The sequence below is a fragment of the Sciurus carolinensis genome (genome assembly GCF_902686445.1).
Source record: "Sciurus carolinensis chromosome 14 unlocalized genomic scaffold, mSciCar1.2 SUPER_6_x, whole genome shotgun sequence".
Classification (NCBI taxonomy): Eukaryota; Metazoa; Chordata; class Mammalia; order Rodentia; family Sciuridae; genus Sciurus; species Sciurus carolinensis.
In genome coordinates, this window is record NW_025920104.1 from 7456036 (window position 1) to 7472506 (window position 16471).

At 45.7% G+C, this 16471-nt stretch overlaps 1 long non-coding RNA gene across 1 annotated transcript; it reads right to left on the bottom strand.

The window, feature by feature from the left end:
• Nucleotides 1-12767: 12767 nt before the first annotated feature.
• On the bottom strand, nucleotides 12768-16145 carry LOC124973117 (uncharacterized). Its single transcript, XR_007106620.1, has 2 exons — nucleotides 16026-16145; nucleotides 12768-13614 (listed from the first exon to the last, which is right to left on the bottom strand). It is a non-coding gene; the product is annotated as an uncharacterized LOC124973117 (long non-coding RNA).
• Between the last annotated feature and the right edge of the window lie 326 nt (nucleotides 16146-16471).

The following is a 16471-nucleotide window of genomic DNA, read 5'->3' on the forward strand; positions in this document are numbered from 1 at the left end:
GCAGAGAACAGAGACAGAGCTCAGGGTCAGAGCCCAAAGTTCTTTGTCTGTGCTCTCGGCTGTGTGCTCTGGTCTCTGTTCTCTTTACTCTTTACTCTCTGCTCTGTGCTCTGTGCTCTGGCTCTAGGCACTGTCTGTGACTCTGGATCTGGGTTCAGTGCTCTCTGCACTGTGCTCTGGCTCTGTGGTCTGTGGTCTGCACTCTGAGCTCTGGCTCTGGGCTCCTGCTCTGTGCTCCGTGCTCTGCCTATGTACTCTGGGCTTGGGCTCTGGGCTCTCGTTCTGTATGCTGTGCTCTGCATTCTGTGCTCTGTGCTATGGTTTCTGGTCTCTGAGGTCTGTGCTCTGGCTCTGTGCACTGTTCTCTGGGTTCTGGATCTGAGAATTCTGGACACTGTACCCTGTGTTCTTTGCTATGGCTCTGTGCTCTGTGCTCTGACTCTGTGGTCTGTATTCTCTGCTTTGTGCTCTGCACTCTGCTCTGCTCTCTGGCTCTGTGCTCTGCACTGTGCACACTGGGCTCTGACTCTGCGTTCCTGCTCTGTGTTTTTTGCTCTGTGCTTGTTCTCTCTGCTCCATGCTCTGCCTATGTGCTCTGGGCTCGGGATCTAGGCTCTAGCTCTATTCCCTGTATGCTGTTCTCTTCACTCTGCACTCTGGGCTCTGGTTCTGGTCTCTCATTCTGTTCTCTGTGTTCTATGCTGTGAGTTCTGGGATGTGGGCTCTGTGTTCTGCCTCTGTACTGTAGATATGCTCTGGGCTATGTGCTTTGTGTTCTGATCTCGGTGCTCTGTGCTGTGGGCTCTGTCCTCTGGGCTCAGTGCTCTGGGTTTGGGCTCTGGGCTCAGGGCTATGTTCTGTGGCCCTGAACTCTGTGCTGTGTCTTTGAGCTCTGGTCTCTGAGCTCTCTACTCTAGGCTCTGGGCCCTGTGTATTGTCTCTGTACTCTGGGTCTATTCTCTGCTTTCTGGCAGTGTTCTCTGGCTCTGTGATCTGTGCTCTGGTCTCTGTGCCCTGAATCTATGATCTGGGCTCTGTTCTGTGTGCTCTGCATTCTGTGCTCTGGGCATTGTGCTTTGTTCTTTTGTTCTGGTCACTATGCTCTGTGCTCTGTGTTCTGTGCTGTGCACTCTGTACTCTGTGCTCTAGGCTCTGGACATTGTCCTCTGTGTTCTCGTCTTCGTTCACTGTGCTGTGTGCTCTGTGATCTGGTCTCTGTGCTCTTTGCTCTGGCTCTGTGCTCTGTGCTGTGCTCTTTGGTCTGGGTTGTGTGCTCTGGGCTTTGGCTCTAGGCTCTCAATACTCTGTGTCTGGGCTCTGAAGTCTGTCTGTTCTCTGGGTCTTGGCTCTGTGTTCTGGGTTGTGTGCTCTGGGTTTGTGCTCTGTTCTGTATGCTCTGCACTCTGTGCTTTGTGCTCTGTGCTCTAGGCTCTGGGCACTGTCCTCTGTGCTCTGGTCTCTGTTTGCCATGCTCTGTGCTGTGCTCTGTCTCTGTACTCTGGGTATAGTCTCTCAGCTCTGTGTACTGTGATCTGGTCTCTGTGCTGTGTGCTCTGGGCTTTGACTCTAGGCTCTCTCTCAGTACTCTGGGTTTGGATTCTGAACTCTGTTCTCAGGGTCATGGCTCTGTGCTCTGTAAACTGCACTCTGCGTTCTGGCCTCTGGCTTTGGGTTTCTGCTCTGTTTCATGTGCTCTGTGCTCTGTACTCTGACACTATGCCCTGCGATCTATGCTCTGGGCTCTGGGCTCTGGTTCTTGGCACTGTCTCTGACTCTGGGTCTGGACTCTCTGCTCTGTGCACTGTGCTCAGGCTCTGTGCTGTGTGCTCTATGCTCTGCACACTGTGCTCAGGGCACTGGCTATGGGCTACTGCTCTGAGACCAAAGCACAGAGCCCATAGCACAGAGCCCAGAGGTCAGAGTGCAGAGACCAGAGCACAGAGCACAGAGACCAGAGCAAAGAGCAATGAGTGTAGGACCCTGATGAATTATAGAGAGACAGAACATAGAGAACAGAGCCCAGAGTTCAGATCAGAGCACAGAGACCATAGTACAGAGCATAGAGCACAGAGAACAAAGCCCAGAGACCAGATCTCAGAGACCACAAACCATAGCACAGAGCCCAGAGCTCAGACACAAGAGCACATAGAGAAGTTAGCTAGAGCATAGATCCAGAGTACAGAAACAGAACACAGAGCCCACATCCCAGAGCTCACAGCACACAGCACAGAGAACAGAGGGAGAGCCCAGAGACTGAGACCAGAGCACAGAGTGCAGAGAACAGCATACAGAGTCAGAGCCCAGAGCCCAGAGCAGAGAGCACACAGAGCACAGAGACCACAGCACATAGCCCAGAGCACAGAGCTAAGAGACCAGACTCAGAGGCAGAGCACAGAGCACAGTGGTCAGAGACCAGAGCCAAGAGCACAGAGAAGAGAGCACAGAGCCCAGATCACAGGGTGCAGTGCCCAAAGCCCAGAGCAAGGAGCACAGAGCACAGAGAACAGAGCCCACAGTACAGAGACCACAGCTCAGAGCACAGAGTTCACAGCTGAGAGACCAGAGACCAGAGCTCAGAGGCATAGCATAGAGCACAGAGGTCAGACACCAGAGCCCATAGCAGAGAGCACAGAGTCTGAGAAGAGACCACAGATAGAGCACAGACATAGAGTACAGAGACAGAACACAGAGACCTGAACCCAGAGTACAGAGCCCAGAACCAGAGCTCTGAGCATAGAGACCAGACCACAGAGCCCAGCACAGAGCAGAGAGCACAGGGCACAGAATCAGAGAAGAGACCAAAGATCCAGAGCACAGAACCCGGAGCACACAGAAAGAGCACAGAGCACAGATCCAGAACCCAGAGCACAGAGAAGAGAATACAAAGTGAGAGTACAGAGCAGAGTTCACAGAGACCAGAGCACAGAGTTCAGAGCACAGTTCACAGAGACCAGAGTACAGTTCACAGCACAGTTCACAGAGCCCAGAGCAAGAGCCCAGAGCCCAGAGTTAGAGCCCAGAGCACAGACCCATAGTACAGAGACAGAATACAGAGACCAGAGCCCAGATTATAGAGCACAGAGATCAAAGCACAGAGACCAGAGTACACAGCAGAGAGCCAGAGAACTGAGCATAGAGACCAGAGCAGAAAGCACAGATGAAAGACACCAGAGCACAGAGTCCAGAGTACAAAGCAGAGATCAGAGACAAGGAACAGATTACAGAGCCCAGAACAGAGCCCAGAGCGTAAAGCCAGAGCACCAAGTAGCAAGCACAGAGCCAGAGCCCAGAGACAGTGCAAAGAGCACAGAACAAATAATCCAGAGCCTAGAAACAGATCCCAGAGTGCAGAGAACAGAGACCAGAGTCAGAGCACAGAGCCAGAGTCCACAGCCAGAACCCAGTGCACACAGCACAGAGCACAGAGCAGAGAGGACAAAGCCAGAGTACAGAACCCCAAGCACAAAGCACAGAGCCAGAGCCCAGAGAACAGAGTCAGAGAGGAGACCACAGATCCAGAGAACAGAACACAGAGTCCAGTGCACAGAGCCAGAATAGAGAGCACAGTGCACAGAGCCATAGCACAGACCACAGTGTCAGAGTAGAGAACACAGATCCAGAGACCAGAACCCAGAGCCCATAGCAAGAGCACAGAGCACAATACCAGAGCCCAGAGCAGAGAACAATGCACAAAGAGTATGGAGTAGAAATCACAAAGACCAGAGCACAGATCACAGAGCCCAGATTACAAAGACAGAGCCCAGAGTACAGAGAAGAGAGCACAAAGCCAGAGCACAGAGCAGAGATCACAGATGAAAAAGCCACAGCACAGAACCCACAGCCCAAAGTACAGAGCCAGAGCACAGAGCACAGAGTAGTCATAGAAGAGACTACAGATGCATAGCACAGACCCAGAGTACAGAGACAGAACTCAGAGACCAGAATCCAGAGTACAGAGCATAGAGACCAGAGCAAAAAGACCAGAGCACAGTTCACAGAGCCCAGAGCAAAAAGCCAGAGCCCAGAGCAAGAGCCCAGAGCCCAGAGTCAGAGCCCAGAACACAGTCCTAGAGTACAGAGACAGAACACAGAGTCCAGAGTGCAGAGTCCAGAGCAGAGCCCAGAGACCAGTGCACAGAGCACAGAACCTGAATCCAGACCCAGAGCCCAGAGCCCAGAGCCCAGAGAACAGTGCACAGAGCACAGAACCTGAGCCAGAGCCAGAGCCCAGAGCCTAGCGCCAGAGCTCAGTGCACAGAGAGCAGACTCAGAGCCAAGAGCACAGAGCCAGAGCACAGAGACCAGAGCACACAGCAGAGTGTGTCAGACAACAGAGACAGACCACAGAGCACAGAGACCAGAACATAGAGCACAGAAGCCAGAGACCAGAGTACAAAGCCAGAGCACAGAGCACAGTGCACAGAGCACAGAGTCAGAGAAGAGACCACAGATCCAGAGTGCAGAACCCAGAGTCCATAGCAAGAGCACAGAGCACAGAGCACAGAGCCAGAGCACAGAGCCCAAAGCCAGAGAACAGAGCAGAAGCCCAGAACAGAGACCAGAGCCAAGAGCAAGAGCCCAGTGCACAGAGACCCAGAGTACAGAGACAGAACACAAAGACTAAAACCCAGAGTGCAGAGCACAGAGCCCAGAGCCCAAAGCACAGAGAACACAGCACAGAGCCCAGAGCCCAGAACCACAGCAAAGGGACCAGAACCTAGAGCCAGAGCTTAGAGCACAGAGACCACAGCACACAGCAGAGAGTTAGAGAACAGGGCATAGAGCACAGAGACCTGAACACAGAGAAGAGCCCAAAACACAGATGGCAGAGCCCAGAGCTCAGAGTCCAGAGTACAAAGCAGAGATCACAGAGACCAGGTACAGATCACAGGGCCCAGAACAGAGCCAGTCAAGAACCTGGACCCAGAGCACACAGCAAAGAGTCCAGAGCCTAGAGCCAGATCCCAGAGCCCAGAGAACAGAGACCAGAACAGAGAGTCAGAGCACAGACCCAGGGCCCACAGCCCGAACCCAGTGCACACAGTGAAGAGCATAGAGCAAGAGCACAGAGCAGAAAGCACAGTAGAAAAAGCTAAAGCACAGAACCCAGAGCACAAAGCACAGAGCCAGAGAAGAGAACACAGATCCAGAGGAATGAGCACAGAGCCAGAGCACAGAGCTAGAGCAAAGAGCACAAAGTACAGAACACAAAGCCAGAGCACAAAGCAAGATCCCAGACCACAGACCCACAGTACAGGGACAGAATACAGAGACCAAAGCCCAGAGTACAGAGCACAGAGCCAGAGTGAAGAGCCCGTGCATAGAACCAGAGCTCAGAGCACATTGCCAGAGCACAGAGACCTGAGTATACAGCAGAGAGCAGAGCCAGAGACCAGAGCACAAATCACAGATGACAGATCCCAGAGCACAGAGTCCAGAGTACACACCAGAGATCACAGAGACCAGGCACAGATCACAGAGCCCAGAACAGAGCCAGAACCAAGAACCAGGGCCCAAACATAGAGCAGAGAGCCAGAGCACCGAGCACCAAGCACTGAGCACCGAGCACAAATCCAGAGCCCAGAGCACAGAACAAAGAGTCCAGAGCCTAGAACCAGAGCCCAAGTGCAGATAACAGAGAACAGAACACACAGTCAGAGCTATGAGCCAGAGCCCACATCCAGAACCCAGTGTAGACAGTGCAGAGCACAGAATCCAGAGCCCAAAGCACAGTGTCAGAGCACAGACCACAGTGCACAGAGCACAGAGTCAGAGAAGAGACCACAGATCCAGAGCACAGGCCCAGAGTACAGAGACAGAACAGAGAGACCAGAACCCGGAGTACAAAGCACAGAAACGAGAGCACAGAGACAAGAGCACAGAGTCCAGAGTACAGGGCACAGAGACCAGAGCACAGAGAAGAGTCCAGAGCCTAGAGTTAGAGCCCAGAGTGCAGAGAACAGAGACCAGAGCAGAGTCAGAGCTCACAGCCAGAACCCAGTGCACACAGTGAGGGCATAGAGCCACAACACACAGCACAGAGCACAGAAGACGAAGCCAGAACACAGAACCCAGGGCACAAAGCACAGAGCCTTAGCAGTGCACAGAGCACAGAACCAGATCCCAGAGCACAGAGAATAGAGAACAGAGTAAGAGAAGAGACCACAGATCCAGAGCACAGAACCCAGAGCCCATAGCAAGTGCACAGAGCACAGAGCCAGAGCACAGAGTACAGAGAGCAGAGCACAAAGCCAGAGCACAGAGCAGAGATCACAGAGACCAGAGCACAAAGAGCCCAGAGCACAAAGTCAGAGCCCAGAGCACGAACCCAGAGTACAGAGACAGAACACAGAGAATAGAACCCAGAGTACAGAACACAGGGAGACCAGAGTGCACAGTAGAGCCCAGATTCCAGAGTACAGAGCACAGAGCAAAGAGCACAGAGAATGAGCATATTACACAGTGTACAGAGAAAGAGCGCAGAATACAGAGAGAGAGCACAGAACCAGAGCATAAAGCACAGAGACCAGAGACCAGAGCACAGAGCACAAAGACCCCGATGACAGTTCCCAGATCATAGAACACAGAGCACAAAGCACAGAGCACAGAGAATGGAGCCCAGAGCAGTCAGAGCCCAGAAAACAGAGCACAGAGCACAGTCCACATAGCCCAGAAACAGAGTGCTGAGCTCAGAGTGCACAGCACACAGCCAGAGCACAGAATGCAGAGCACACAGTGCATAGCACCGAGCGCAGAGCACAAAGCACAGAACCAGAGCACACAGCAGAGCAAAAAGAGCACAGAGCCAGAGTCCAGAGTCCAGAGCAAAGAGCAAAAAGCCAGAGAACAGAGCACAGACCCAGTATACAGAGACAGAACACAGAGACCAGAACCCAGAGTACAGAGCACAGGGAGACCAGAGCGCAGAGTACAGAGCCCAGATCCCAGAGTAGAGAGCACAGAGCAAAGAGCACAGAGAATGAGCATATTGCACAGTGTACAGAGAAAGAGCACAGAATACAGAGAGAGAGCACAGACACAGAGGCAGAGCGCAGATCACAGAGCACAAAGACAGAGCCCAGATAACAGATTGCAGATCACAGAACACAGAGCACAAAGCACAGAGCACAGAGAATGGAGCCCAGAGCACAGAGTCAGAGCCCAGAAAACAGAGATCAGAGTACAGTACACATAGCCCAGAGACAGAGTGCTGAGCACAGAGCACAGAGCACACAGCCAGAGCACAGAATGCAGAGCACAAAGTGCATAGCACAGAGTGCAGACCACAAAGCACAGAATCAGAGCACACAGCACAGAGCAAAAGGTGAAGAGCACAGAGCCAGAGTCCAGAGCCAGAACCCAGAGCAGAGAGCACAGAGTACAGAACACAGAGACCAGAGTAGAGTACAGAGACAGAACACAGAGCCCAGAGCCCAGAGCAAAGGCATAGAACCAGTTCCAGATCACAGAGCACAGAGCTTAGAGGACACAGCCCAGAGCCCAGAGCCCAGAGCCCAGACTCCCAGTGCAGAGCACAGAGCACAAGGACAAAGCCAGAACACAGAATCCAGAGCACAGAGCCAGAACACAGAGTACAGTGCACAGAACCAGAGCCCAGACCATGGAGTCAGAGACCACAGATCCAGAGAACAGAGTCCAGAGCCCATAGCAAGAGCACAAAGCACAGAGCACAGAGCCAGAGCCCAGAGCAGAGAACAGAGCACAAAGCCAGAGCACAGAGCAGAGACCACAGAGCCCAGAGCAATAGCACAGTGCACAGAGCAGAAATCACAAGGAGCAGAGCACAGATCAAAGTGCCAGAGCAAAAAGCCAGAGTACAGAGCAAGAGCCCAGAGCACAGATCACAGAGCCCAGATCACAGGCCCAGAGTACAGAGACAGAACACAGAGACCAGAGCACAGAGTACAAAACACAGAGACCAAAGCACAGAGAACAGAGCACAGAGCACAGAGCCAGATCTGAGAGCACAGAGAACAGACTCAGAGCCAAGAGTACAGAGCCAGAGCACAGACACCAGAGCACACAGCAGAGTGTCAGAGAACAGAGCTCAGAACACAGAGACCTGAGCACAGATACCAGAGCACAGAGCACAGATGACAGAGCCCAGAGCACAAGGTCCAGTGCACAGAGCAGAGATCATAGAGACCAGTCACAGATCACAGAGTGCAGAAAAGAGCCAGAGCCAAGAACCAGGGCCCAGAGCCCAGAACATAGAGCCCAAGCCCAGAGTCAGAGTACAGAGCACAGAGCAAAGAGTCCATAGCCTAGAGCCAGAACTCAGAGCACAGAGAACAGAGGCCAGAGCAGAGAGCCAGAACCCAGTGCACACAGTGCAGAGCACAGAGCATAGAGAACATAGCCAGTGCATAGAGCCAGGACCCAGAGCCAGAGACCAGAGTGCATACTGCAGAGCACAGAGTTATAACAAGATTGTAGAGCCAGAGCACAGAGTTAGAAACCAGAACCCAGACTCAAGAGTACAGAGAGACAGCACAGAGCCCACAGCCCAGAGCTAGGAGCACAGGGCACAGTGACCAGAGCACAAAGCATGGAGCCCAGAGCCCAATCCCAGAGAACAGGGATACAATACAGGGCACAGTGACCAGAGCACAAAGCATGGAGCCCAGAGCCCAATCCCAGAGAACAGAGATACAACACAGAGCCCAGAGTCCAGAGCTCAGAGTCAAAGCCAGTGTACAGAGCAAGAGCAGAGCCCAGATCACAGAGCCTAGGGTCCAGAGAAAAGAGTGCAGAGCACAGAGCAAAGAACAGAGAGATTGAGGATATTGCACAGAGTACAGAGAGAGAGCACAGAGCCAGAGCACAGAGCACAGATACCAGAGACCAGAGTCCAGAGCACAGAGTGTTGAGCACAAAGCACCATACCCAGAGAGAAGAGCACAGAGATAGAGCCAGAACACAGAGGCAGAGCCCAGTGCACACAGTGCAGAGCACAGAGCCAGAACACAGCACAGAGCATAGAGCACAGTTCACAGAGCAGAGTACACAGTCAGTGCACAGAGCCAGGACCCAGAGCCAGAGCCAGAGCACATACTGCAGAGCACAGAATGTAGAGCCAGAGCACAGTTAGAATCCACAGCCCAGACACAGAGTACATAGAGAGAACACAGAGCCCACAGCCCAGAGCTAGGAGCACAAAGCACAGAGCCCAGAGCCCAATCCCAGAGAACAGAGATACAACACAGAGTCCAGAGCCCAGAGCTCAGCGTCAAAGCCAGAGTACAGAGCCAAAGCAGAGAGCCAGAGCCCAGATCACAGAGCCCACAGAACAGACTGCAGAGCACAGAGCACAGTGCTGAGCACAGAGCACCATGCCCAGAGTGCAGAGCAAAGAGACAGAGCCAGAGCACAGGGCACAGAGCACAAAGATGGAGCCCAAACAACAGATCCCAGATCACAGAACAGAGCACAAAGCACAGAGCACAGAGCATAGAACACATAGCTCAGAGACAGAGCCAGAGCACAGAATGCAGAGCACAGAGTGCAGAGCACATAGCACATAGCACAAAGCACAGAAAAAGTGAAGAGCACAGAGCCAGACTTCAGAACCAGTGCCCAGAGCTCAGAGCTCAGAGTAGAGAGTACAGAGCACAGAGACCAGAGACCAGAGCAGATTACAGAGACAGAACACAGAGCCCATAAACCAAGGCACAGAGCCAATTCCAGATCACAGAGCACAGAGACCAGAGCACAGAGCCAGAGCCCAGACTCAGAACCCAGACTCCCAGTGTAGAGTGTAGAGTGTAGAGCACAGAGCACAGAGCCAGAGCCCAGAGCACAGAGTCCGAGCAAAGAGCAGAGATCACAGAGCTCAGAGCCAGATCCCAGAGCATGGATGCACAGTACAGAGAACACAGAGACTAGAACACAGAGTAGAGAGCACAGAGATCAGAGCACAGAATCTGAGCCCACAGCAGAGTAGAGTCAGAGCATGGTGCACAGACACAAGAGCACAGAGACCCTAACCCAGAGCTCAGAACACAGAGCTCAGAACACAGAGCTCAGAACACAGTGACGAGCAAAGAGCATAGAACCCAGAGCCCAGACCCAGAACACAGAGCTTGGATCCAGAGCCCAGAGCAAAGACCGCAGAGCACACACAGCCAGAGTCAGTGCCAGAGCCCAGAGTGCAGAATGCAGAGCACAGAGTACAGAGCCAGAGCACAGAACAGAGCCCAGAGTCCAGAGAACAGAGTGCAGAGCACAAAGCAAAGAGCAAAGAGACTGAGCACATTGCACAGAGTACAGAAAAAAGCACAAAGTACAGAGAGAGCACAGAACCAGAGCATAGGGCACAGAACCAGAACACAGAGCACAGAACAGAGATGGAGCCCAGATGACAGATCCCAGTGCACAGACCATAGCACAAAGCACAGAAAACAGAGTACAGAGTCCAGAGAACAGAGCACAGATTGCAGAGCCCAGAGCACAGGGCCCAGCACCCAGAGGACAGAGCACAGTGCACCAAGCCCAGAGACAGACTACATAGCACACAGAGCACAGAATGCAGAGCACAGAGACGGAGCCCAGAGCCCCAAGCACAGAGTCCAGAGCTGAGAACACAGAATGCAGAGCACAAAGCACAGAGACAAGAGCACAGTGACCCTAGCCCAGATCTCAGAGAACAGAGTCCAGATCCAGATGACAGAGACAGAACACAGAGCCTAGAGCCCAGAACTCAGAACAGAGAGCACAGAGCCCAGAGCCCAGAACCAGAATACAGAGATAGATCAGAGCCACGGCAAAGACCACATAGCACACAGCCAGAGCCAGAACCAGAGCCCAGAGTGCAGAATGAAGAGAACAGATTACAGAGCCAGAGCCCATAACACAGAGCCCAGAGTCCAGAGAACAGAGTGCACAGAAGTACAGAGCAAAGAGTACAGAGACTGAGCACACTGCACAGAGTACAGAGAGAGAGCCCAGAGCCAGAGCATAGAGCACAGAGACCAGAGCACAGAGACTGAGCACAGAGCCAGGGCCCAAAGCACATCAACATCTATCTTCAATTATAGACAGTGATATTCATTTTGAAATCTAATTTAAATGCAGAATTAAAGGAAAGTTCAAATTATCACTTCAGTTTTATTTATTGCACACATTTAACAAGTAAGAATCTCTTAAAAATGAGATCCCCAGCGATTTTTAGAAATTAAAATGTTTGTTTTCTTAATATAGATATTGTGATCTTTTCTTAACTTTCACAACTCAATTAAACAGCTCAGTATTTCACCAAAGTCAAAACAGGATGATAAGAAATCAATCTGAAATCCAAAAGGGAAGCATAATGTAACTAATATCAGCCAATTGACTTCAATGCTTTGACATGAAGGCTCACAGTTTGAGGTGGGATTTACTAGATTTTCTTTTAATAAAACTTTTGTTGGGTACCCAATTTTATGTATTCCAAGGGTGACTTGGGGCAGAACTTGTACACAGAAGACCATATGAAGTTTGGCTTTGCTGTTTCTCCATCAGAAGTCTGCTAGTATAACCCTCCCATAGGGTTTTTGATTCTTTGAGAATTGCACAATTAGTATTTCATTTTTTCCCTGAATAACATGCATTTATAAAAATCAAAAAAACAACCACTCATCCTCACACTGTTTCTGCTGTACATAAATCCTGCCACTCTCATTAGTCTGGAAATGGGAATTTACTGCCAAATTAATGAATATAGATGAGGACAACTATCTTTGTGCTAGAAGTTTATATCCTTTTCATAATAGTAATTGAGTTTTGAAGGAAAGTATGAGCAAGTTATCATGGACAGTTGCTGCAATTCATCACATTTGTCCCAATTTATGATAATAACAAGTAGATCCTTTTGAATAGTTGAGAGGTCAACAGCTATTTTGGACAGTTATTTTCTCATTTAAATCAAATTGACATGAATATAATTAAAATTACCAACTAGAAATACATAAAATTTTAGTGAAGGAAATCTATTATAAAACACAGCATCTGCATTTCACTTCAGTGGGAAATCTGTAAAGAAATTTTAAGTGAAAGTGGGTATAAGCATTTATATATATGTTATATCATGATTTTGAAATATGGCAACAGGAATTCATGGAGATGGTGTGTATTCCAGTAGTTGAGCATGTGCTTATCATGTGCAAATCTTTGGATTCAATTACCAGCACCAAAAATAGATATTGCTGAGAATATATTACTAAGGTCAGCATATATGGCTACTAAAAATCTGTAATTCAACCTCTTAAAACTTCACAATTCTATACTCAAAATGAAGCATCTATTAGGTCCAAGGTTTTTGATATTTTTCCTTTATTAAATTTTAAAATCAGTTCTATATAGTACTGTTTGTGTTTAATTGGCATGTAACTGTACACATTTATGAGGAAGAGTGTTAGTTTTGAAATATGTACATGATGTATAAGAATCAGAGCAGAAAAATTGGATGGCTTCTTACTTCAAACACAGATCATTTATTTGTGTTGGAAATTGCGTCTATTTTATATTGAGGGAAAACCAGGTTATGTTTCTGTGTTGAGACAGAAAACATTTATATGAATTTTTACTTTCATCTACATGCATTTAACCATAACCAAATATCACTGAGTATTCCTTCAAAGATACTTGAAACAGCTTACTTGCTTGACACTTATTGTTTTTTTGTTTTTATTTTCACATTGACATTTTTCCTTCAAGTGATTATTTTCATTGAATAATTTTATATCTCTACTTTTAGCAAGGCTTTTGTCTTTCAATCTGAGCTTGAAATTTTATAATATCATGAAATTCATTTTGGAAATTAATCACTGCATTGTTTTGATTTTCATCTCTGTTGTGAAGGTCATGCAATTGCTGCTGAAGCAGTGTAATTTTACTTTGGATTTTAGATAATCTCTCCTTTCTATAAGATTTCTGCTCTCTGATGTATTCACTCATTTTCCTTTGTTCATTTTGACACTTGTGTTCCATCCCCTTCATTTGGCACTCTGTTTTAGGAGTCTTTTTTCTTGTTCTGAAATCAAAGTCCTTACTCTGAGGGTATCTCTTTTCTGATCAATCTCATTTTCGAGGTCACTGTTTCTTATTTCAGACTTCAAATCTTGTTGGGAAGGAATATCACTACTATCTTTTAAGTTATATACCTCAAAATTCTTCTTTTCCTGTGAAGTAAAGCCCTTATTTCTTGCTCTTGGAAAGCAAGTTCTAGATGTCTTTTTGGTGTTTGACTTTCAACACAATGATATGGGGCAGCAGCCAGTGTCGCAGGGTTTGATTTGACTTCTGTTTCCACTTTTTCTGCATTTTTTTCTCACTCTCCAGTATAAAATTTTGCATTGGATTTTCCACTTTTGGAATATCAAACTGTTCATTATGCTGGAATGTTGTTTTTGTAAGTGTTTCCTCATTCAGTCTGTGTATCCTTTGAGGGTCATTGCTCTTTTCTCTTAAAGTTCCAGTAGTATCAAGGTATTTCTTTTTCTGGTTCTGATATTTTATTTTAATATTTATTTCTCTTTCCAGTCTCATCATGGAGCTATTCTTCATCCCATTATATTCATGCCATAGCTTGTTCTCTGTCATATCACTAGTAGAAAACTAATAAAATCAAGGATACATTTAGCTAGCATATAACAAAATAACAACAAAATTTCCTGTGAAATTAGACAACCTGTATATTTATACAATGAAAGTGTTGCAATAAATAGGTATCCCACTGGAGAAATATTAGGTTTAAACTTCAGAGCATATAAAAGCATTCATTCCCAAGAGTTCAAAAAGTTAATTCAAGAAAATGGATCTATGAGAGTAAAAGGAAGTTACAATTTAAAGGATCTCGAAATTGAAAAAAGTTCTAAACCACATTAGATACAAGTCATAGAATAAGTGATTACTAAGTTTGGATGTAAAAGAAAAGTTTGTTCACTGACATCTTATGCATATGACCAGTCCATGGTAAGAACCTTAGCTCTACATGTACTTGGGCACACAGAATTTTCTTAGGTTTCTTTCCCTGAAAATATTCTATGCATATTCTGTTGTTTTAAAATTTTATAGTTATGAGAATTGCACACATTAATATGTGAGAAAACTAGGAAGAACACTAAGCATATCCATGTTCATCAATGAGCACAATTCTGGGAAGTAGGGTGAGGCCAAAAATACAGGCAAGTTGTGAGACTGTCTCTAGGTCTTCCACCTCTGCTTCTAGTGCTCACCCACCAAACCAGTTATTTCTATCCTGTGAATGTATAAACACCAGAGAAGGCTTGTACTGCAAAATACTAATGGTAAATAAGGTAAAATATGTAAAGCTCTACTGCAAAAAATTCCTGTTTCTGCTCATTATAATCTATTTCTTCTTATTGAAGTTTGAAATGTAAGTGTGAAATATGAAAATAAACTGACCAACTTATTAGGAACAAGTACCAGTAGATTATTTCTAAGTACATTTTATGGTGCATCATGATTTCCAAAAGTGTTCTGTATATAAAACAGGAGATTGCTTGCTGCAAAGGGTTTCTTTTCCTTAAAAGTAAGAAAATGATATTCAAATCCAGGGTCTGTGCTGGCCACACTGTTTCTTGTTACTTAACAATGGGAATAATAAGCACACCACTACATTAACACATCAAGGAAGTGATTTCACCTCCTCAAACTAGAAGATCTATTGTTAGAACCAAGGGTTTTGAGATCCTTGAAAAATCATCAATTATGAAAAATATTAAATGGCTTTTCTCTGAATGAGGTCACTGTGAAAGCCATGACTGGACTTCTGCAGATAAATGGAGTTGAATTAAAAACATTAATTAATCCAATGGGACAAAAATGCCACCCACACTCCCTAAATATGCAACTTATGGTTATAATTCATATATGGGTTTTAAGTCCTCTATAATTCTCCATGATACAAATAGTTAATTTTTAAACACACACACACACACACACACACACACACACACAGACAGACTTGGGAATGACAGAGGAAAATAATTCAGAAATCATTTCAGTTTTTGCCATGTCTATAGGTTTTTGTTTGCAAAGATGATTTTCTGGAATCCCATCCTGTAAATTCTGGCAATCTGTTCTCAAGGACCTGTTCTGATGAAATCTAGAGATTCTTTTTAGAAGGTTTTGGCCTCATCCCAGCAGTGGATAGAAAGTCAAAAACTTTAATTAAGAATGATGTGTTCAAAATAAATAACCATTGAAAACAAGTAATTATTAAAACATATAAATCTTTATCACACATTAATTACTCAAATTTCAACTGCATAAATGACAGGAAAAAAAATCCTCTAGTAAAAATGTTTCATAAATACAGGCAGAGATGCAATTGTGAAAAAGAAGTTTTAAAAAAAATTTATTTGTTCTAATATGCCATGCCTGGCAGTAGAATGCCTTTATACGTTTTGATAGATCATACATAAATAGAATGTAAGCTCTAATTTTTTTCTGATTATATTCTAGGATCAAATCAGTCATGCAGTTATATATGTACATGAGGTAATGATTAAATATTTAACTAGTTTCAAATCTATTTACTCTGTATCTTAACATAAAAAGCCTCAAATTGATATTTATGTCAGTGATTAAACCTAATGTTTTTATTCAGGAAACAAATGCTGAACATCTACTAGATGCCAAAATGTGTAATAATTAATTTTTCCACAAATGTCATCACTTAATTATAGGGTGAGATAACATTTTGCTTTAAACCTAAATAATAATCTCACACCCACATTCGAAGGCTGTGGGAAAAAATACACTGTATATACAATGGAGATACTGGAAGTTCATAATGCCTCGCATTGTGGGAGATGTATGAATTTTGTGGAAGTACACACATGGAGATTTCATGTTGGTGAAATTGCCAAACAGCATATTTCTCAGATCATATCTCCATCATGAAGTGAAACATGGCTGCATAGAGTATATTAAATAAATATTATAAATAAGTTCATTGAAATAAAATAAAAAATTTGAAACTTTACTGAAAGCTCATTTACCTGATTAAACTTATTTCTTGTACTTAATTCTGCATCAGATTTTGTAGCAGATATTTCAAGTTTCTTTTTCACTTCTTTATTACATTCATTTTCTTTTTCTTTTAATTGGTCCTTATTTTGTTCAAATAACAATCATTTCTTCTCTTTTTCTAAGGCCCATCTATAACAAAATGTTTATCTTTAAATTTTCTTTTCCAGATAAAAGTAACTTTATTCAACTTTTTATGATTATTTTATGGTAGCACTTTTGACTTACCTTGTTGAGCATTATGTATTTTATAAACAACTCAAAATCCCCTTTGAGACAAGACCAAACTTAATATTCAAACCAATAATTAACAGTATGAATTTTTTCAATAAAGAAAGAAGAAATTTTATTTATAAACTAGAGTGAATTTGAATAAAATAATCAGTAATCACTTTCCATTTAATTTTTAAAACTAGCT